Raw genomic sequence first — 7,533 nt, forward strand, 5'->3', positions numbered from 1 at the left:
TAAACTGCTTTTCCAAAAAAAAAAAAGGGGTCTCTTGGCTCAACTTGCCCCCAGTGAGGGGTAATAGGAGCCTAGGGAGAGGGTAAGTTGAGCCACACGGCGTTAAACTGTGCCATTGATTATGCTGAAATAAAACTTAACATTTTCACCTCATGCTATATCAAAGGAAGAGAAATTCAGAGAAAATAACTTCTTAAAATCTATGGACTGGCCATTCATCCAGGTAGTTTCCCTGCCTGTGGCTCAAGATGCTGGGTTAGGCCCCAGCTCCCCGCAACTGTAATAAGGACAAAGAGGTTTGGATAATAGAATGGATGGATGGATGACTTCTTAAATGTTTTAATTTAAAGACACAGTTCACAACTTTGAAGGCATTTTTAAAATTATAAAAAAAAATTCAGAACAAAATAAAGTTCAAATTGAAGAATTTAAAAAAAACAAAAAAAAAACAGACTGCATCTGACCGAACTGGGCTAATAGTACTCAACATCCCACTTATAAATGTTGCAGGGAAATACAATTTCATAAAAACTTCAATGGCCAATTTTCATAAACAAGGCCTATTTATAATTTTCAGAACAAAATCAAGTTAAAAACAAAGAACAAAATTAAAAAAGTTTGGTCTAAAATAATGAAATGTCATGTAGAATTACAGTAAAATAATACTTTATAATCATAAGAAGGGGCTGGCCACTGGTTCAACTTACCCCAGTACTTTTGGCTCAAATTAACCCACTCCTACCATTTTATCAAACTTGTATCATTCAGCAGTTTAGAGCTAACATCATGCTGACAGTGTAGCCTCATATTATAACTTCCTAAACATAAACACGTGTGATCTTTTTTGGGATTTGTCTGTAATTGTTCAGACACAACATGTATGAGTTCTTGAACATACAAAAATCACTGTGAACAGCTTTTTTGAACCTAAATGTAGTTACCAATTATATTCAGCAACTCATAATGTAATGAGTAAAATGGTTAACTCTTCAAACATGTGTGGTCATATCACCAATTTTGTTTAAGGTTGTCTAGAAACAAGGGGTGGCTCAACTTCCCCACAGGCTCAAATCACCCCGCTCTCCCCTATTGCTGTTTTTACTTTATTTTTTATCAAATAAATGCAGCTTTGGAGACTAAAATCTCACCCACCCCAAACTTTAGAACGGTAAGTGTACTTCCTTTGTAATTTGATTCTGGTCACTTGCACGTGGTTAGTGATTATTATTCAAGATCTGTGTTTATATTTGTTTAAGTTGGTTAATAGTCCAGGATTTCTAATCATAGGCTTAGAGTCAGGTTGTTGTGCTGCTTTCCCTGTCCTTCTCTTTTTTGTTTTTTTTCTTATATGTGTTGGAGGAACGTGTGGATATGTGTTGGAGATGAAGGAAAATGCTGTTTTGTGTGTGTGTGTGTGTGTGTGTGTGTGTGTGAAAGAGGTCAGATGTGTACATAACTGCCAACGGATGAGCTCATTTCTCTGCAGTATTTCTATTTTCAGGAAAGCAAGAAGATATACTCACCCTATAGTTCACACTCCTTACAGCTCGCACACACACACACACAACAAAGGTCAAACACATCACAGTATATGCACATTCTTTACAGCTCACACTCAGGGTCAGCAGGTACACAGCTTATCTCAGTGTTTGAGTGTTATTCTTCAGTATTGTGTCTGTGTCCTTTCCCCTGCTGCTCTGTGTGTGTACGAGTGAATTATCGGTATGTGCAGATGGACTATACAAGTTTCATTTCCATCTTGATTAAAAACTCCTGTCAGCAGATGAGTAATTTACATTGCTGCTGACATTTAAACGCCCCTGTGCTGTGCTGGACTAAATATTATGAAAGCCATTTTAGAGACGCTTCAGAGAATAGAGTAAACCCATTACATCATTTAGAGATGTTTTTAATAAATGACTTCCAGGCTAGCCAGATTCTTAAAAATATACATTGGGGGCCAATAGTCTTGGCCTATATTTTGCTTTTCTTATGTAATACAACATTTTTCTTTATGAATTATATTATCAGCATAAAAAATGTAGTGAAAAGTTGAATTGAAAAATTAACATGAAGTGTTTATCAAGCTGCATGAACTCCACAAGTTTATGTAAAACTTGATAATGATGATGAGGATGATGATCCATGTTGTAACAATGTCATGATTTAAATGATCCAGAGAGCATCTTGTGTTTCAATGGAAGCAAGAACATCTAACAAGAACAAACATTTGGTTATTTAGTGACTTTGAAATGAGTCATAATTATACTTCCATTTAAAAGCTTGGGGACAGTAAGATTTATTTTTAAGAAATTAATACTTTTATTCAGCAAGTGCATTTATACATTTAAACATTTATAATGTTACAAAAGGTTTAAAATGTTATTTAAATGCTGTTCTTTTGAACTTTCTATTCAACAAAACATCCTGAAAAAATTTATCATGGTGTCACGTTGGGTTTTGTTTCATGTTCATGTGTTCATGTCTTTTATTTTGTAGTTTAGTCATGGTTATGTTTCCTGGTTTGTCCTGTGATTCCCTTGCTTGGAGTTCATGGTCCTGTTTAAGTTCATGTTTATTTCATGTACCAAGTCATGTTCTGTTAAGTTTGTTTATTTGGAATAAATACTGCACTTGGGTTAATCAAGCTCGCCTTGTCACGGAACACTGAGAGAAGACAAGGTTAGATCCATGTGCAGAATGTTTATTAAGTACAAATAATCAGAACAGAACAAATGTGGCAAAAGGTAATTCAAAACACAGGGAACAAGAAACAGGACGTAACGAAATCAATACTGTCACCAAGACAGACAGAGTGAGCATGGAATAAATAGTGATGGGATGATGAGTAAATTACCTACAGGTGATTATGATCAGAACAGAAATTACCTACAGGTGATCATGATCAGAACAGAAAGACTAGCAAAGGACTATGGGAAACAGAGTTCAAAACATGTAACAGTGAAATGGGAAGAGTGCCCTCAAGTGGCCAGTCCAAGGCACCACAACCAGACACTGTGACATAACCCCCCCTCTACGGAGCAGATACCAGACGCTCCACCAGAAAACATAAAAGTTCAGGAGGGAGGTGGAACTGAGGCAGACCAGGGGGAGGGACGGCGGGCCAGGACCATGCAATGGAAGGGGGTCAGGGGACAGAGGTAGACCAGGGTATGAGAGCGGAACCGGCAGGATGGAAGGCCAAGGCGGGGCCGGCAGGATGAACCAGCAAGGCCCCAACCGTACAGGAACCCCAGCAGATAGCCAGGACGGAGCCAGAGGAGTGAGCCAGTGAGGCTCCTGCCAAACAGGAACCCAGGCGGGCAACCAGAACAGAGCCGGAATCCTGCCAGGCAACACTGGTGGGACAGAAATCCCTCTCAGCGACTCAGGGAAAACTGGTGGACCTTGTGAGCGCCCGGACTGGAGCGGGCTCTACTGTCCTCCTTCTCGCCCTCAGCTGCTCAGTGGGAGTCAGAAAGGCAGGGGTGGTGGGAAAATCCCTGCGGAAGGGTTCTGATTGGCCTGGTGTTGCCCACTGACTTCGACTATGGAAATACTTGACGAAGCCCCAGAAATGGGGCAAAGGATCATCCAAACAGACATTAAAGAAGTCCTTAAGTGCAGCCTCCTTATAATTCAGCCCCACCGAAAACGTCCAAAAGGTCTGGGCAAAACCTCCAAACTAATCCGAATGTCCATAGTCCAAACGAAGGCAAAAAGCAAACCAAACTGCTGGATCTTGTACTGGCGGCAGTATTCTGTCACGGAACACTGAGAGAAGACAAGGTTAGATCCATGTGCAGAATGTTTATTAAGTACAAATAATCAGAACAGAACAAAAACGTGGCAAAAGGTAATTCAAAACACAGGGAACAAGAAACAGGACGTAACAAAATCAATACTGAATCAAAAATGGATCCATCTTTGAGCTCTGTGCAAGCAGCAAGCAGATCTAGTCCAGGGGTCCCTAGTCCACGTCTGGGAGTCCCTGAGTCCCTGCCACTGTCGTCTGCGCTTCCTGTAATGGCAGCTGCCATCTTGTGTGTATGGGCTGCACACTGCTCTCCAGTCCATGAGTCTGCTCCAGAGCCCTCTCAAGTCCATGAATCTGCTCCATAGCCTGCCCCAATCCATGAATCCACTCAAACCCTAGAGCTCAGTCCTGTGTTGGCGCAAATCTGTGAGTTTCCTGCCTGTCCTGTTTTGATCACAGTGGTCACACGTGATCCCTCTGCCAGTCCTGTCATGGCCAAAGGGGCCATCTCTGAACTCACATTCTGCCCTATCACTGCCAAGGAGGCTGTCTCTGAGTTCTCAGCTTGTCTGGTTATGGCCAAGGAGGCTGTCCCTGAACTCTCTGCTAGTCCTGTCACAGCCATGGAGGCCATCTCTGAATACCCTGCCTGTCATGTCACGGCCATGGAGGCTGCTCACAAACCGTCTGCCTGTTCTATCACGGCCAGGTGATCCGTCCATGTCACTGCTCCGCCATGGCCTCCTGACCTGTGGTGGTAACCTGCTCCGTTCTGGTCGCCTGCTTAACCGGCTGCACCCTGCTGGTCATCTGCTCCACCATGGAGATCCTCAGTCCCACCTGCTCCAGGCCTGGTCCTCTCTCATTTTGCACTGTCGTCACCCCTCCTTTTATCCTTCCGGAGCTCCTCCGTGGGACTCGAGACTGGTGAGTGGCACAGGTGTCACTCATTATCATTTATTCCACCGGCCTTGCTCCACTCCCACAGCTCTCGGCCCCGCCCTACTCGTCACAATTACATTTTAAAATATATTCATATAGATAATTGTAATAATTTCACTATATTTCTGTTTTTGCTATATTTTCAAATAAATGCACAAATGTTTTTAATTATTTGAAAAAAATTTTGACATTGAATCCCATATTTTCAGTTTATACTGCATTTTTTAAAACCCTGTTGTATTTCGCTAAATGTTCAGAGTTCAGATGTTCAGACAATTTCTTAACCAAAACGTTTGTGAAAAGCATTTTGAACATTAGGAACTGCACACCAAAAGTTAATTCTGCTCCAGATCTGTGTGTTCACAATAAGACTTATTGTCCTAATGTATCCAGTTTGAATTTTAGGTTTTTGAAACTGTTGCAAATTAATAAAACATGATGATTTAACGCAGCAATTGTACATAGACTGAATTATTCAACCCCTGTCACCCTGACAAAGATGCTCTCTTTTCTTTCTCTCCCCACTGTCTCTTCAACTCCCCTGGCTCTGCTGTTCCTCCAATCTCTGACAAGGAGAAGATGCTGTCTGCTCTGACTTTCCAAGAGCCTAACACCACAGTCAGGTCATTTTTGATGTTACTTCACTTTTATTGATCGGTCTGTCTTTTTCATCCTCGCTTTGCTCGTTCTCTCTCTCCCCTCATTTCTTTCTGTAGCCTTAGGATCCTGCTTTCCCGAGGGAAGTGTATTTCAGATGGTGGTGACACAGGCTCTGAACTATGGCCGCTCTCTATCCTTCTGAGGTTAACAGTATCTCTCCTAGCTGCTTGACGTCATAAGCTCTTAAATTTATGGCTTATGAATCATAAAGATTAATGTGTTCACAGAAAAAGGAATTAAGGAAGCCTGCATCTACTTCAACTGCTTCATCCCAAAAGAGAATTGGGACTGGATTTAAACTGACATGGGTGACTGGATAAGCAGAAAGACAAAGAGATTCATGATTGTGCTTTGATTTACAGGTATGTTCCCATAATGCACTGCAGTACTGGGGTCACCTTAGAGTGTACCATAAAGCAGTGTATTTAAACAGAGCTTTCGGTGGATTTTGAGTTTAACAATGTGAATTTACACCTTTGTGGACAGATAGGATCGTTTTAGATCTCTGGTCTTGTGTGTGTGTGTGTGTGTGTGTGTATTTCAGCAGCCATCTTGACTAGCCCTGTAAAAGCAGTCAAGATACTCCCACTGCACTAGAGACTAAAAATGCCAACAAAGAGGTGAAACCCCCACCCCAAATTACCTAAATCAAATTCACAAACATGCCATTGTATACACACAATGGAAAACCTTATCAACCTTAGTTAAGACAGCACGTGTACTGTAAAAACCCCTGTGTGTGCTGAATATTCTAATTTGCTCTTATGTGTGAGATTTGAAACCTAAGAAACTTAATTCTTAGAGAGAGTGTAAATCTCATTAATGATAAATGAAATCCTGAGAACTGCTTCACTGTGGGATTCTCCATTTCAGTTTCAGTTTAGAGTGCTTTATTGCAGTGTTTCCCAACCTTTTTGGTCTTTTGTACCTCCACATCCCCATTAGTAAGGCTCAAATGCTCCAACACCAAATCAGAAATGTATCCATATATAATATTATGCTGAATATCATTTGGCATTATTGATATCTTCAAAAAAAAAAATCATATTATGCTGAATATATATATATATATAGAGAGAGAGAACAACCTACAATTTCCTAAATTTCAAGGTCACTGCTTAGTCCTATTGGAAGTTATCCTAACAGAAGTAAAAGGGCAGTTTTTTAAGCATATTTCATAAATTAAAGGGGTCATATGACGTTGCTAAAAAGAACATTATGTTGTGTATTTGGTGTAATGCAATGTGTTTATGCGGTTTAAGGGGTTTTTTTTACGGATGAAATGAGCCAAAAAAAAAAAGAGATTTAAATCAGACTGAGAAGTCAAAAATTATTCAATCCCCATGAGATTTAATAAATGTCAAAGTAAAGGCATGACCATTGGTCAGCAAAATGCTCACTGGGACAGCGGGGTCAGAAAAAAAGACAAACGTTAACTGCAAAAGAATTAAGAATTAATGTGAAGAATTAGGTGTGAAACCATCAGGAAGCATTTAGTCTCCAGCGCCAGCATTTTCCAGAACTGCAGCCTTCCTGGAGTCTCCAGAATTACAAGGTGTCAGGTTCTCAGAGACTTTGCTTGGGTAAAAAATCCTAAAAAATGACTCTCACTTAATTAGAATAACATGCTGAAATGTTGTGAAATACGTGAAGACTATTTTTATAGGCTTTATGGATGGATAAGTTGAGAGTGGCTCTTGAAGGACCAGCACCACATCCTCTTGTACCACTGTTTGAAGAATTGATCTTCCAGAATCTGGCAGTAAGTTTTAGGAGCTCATTTTTGTCTCTGCAAGACAGACTTTTAAGGATAGGAGATGCACTCCCAAAACTTACTGAAACATGGCGTCATGAAATATTTTCAAAAAATACTGACTTTTTGAGCAGCTGCATTCTTCTAGGTCAAAGATGACAAAATGGGATTTACAATAAAGTAATTTACAAACTTATTTTGACTTGAGTTTATTTATTAATGAGTAACGTATATTTTGAGTGAATGTGCAAATTTGTAATGTTATCAGCTTTTACCATGTTATTACAACATTTAACCACTTTTTATTAATTTGAAAATTGAGAAATTCTTTCAAATTTAAATCTTGTACAAGAACTACAGCAAAAATCAGTTTGATGCATATTTTATCAATATTTTAGAAATTGAATTTTATTTATCACCA

Source organism: Sinocyclocheilus anshuiensis, unplaced genomic scaffold (genome assembly GCF_001515605.1).
Source record: "Sinocyclocheilus anshuiensis isolate Anshui unplaced genomic scaffold, SAMN03320099.WGS_v1.1 scaffold2060, whole genome shotgun sequence".
Taxonomy (NCBI): Eukaryota; Metazoa; Chordata; class Actinopteri; order Cypriniformes; family Cyprinidae; genus Sinocyclocheilus; species Sinocyclocheilus anshuiensis.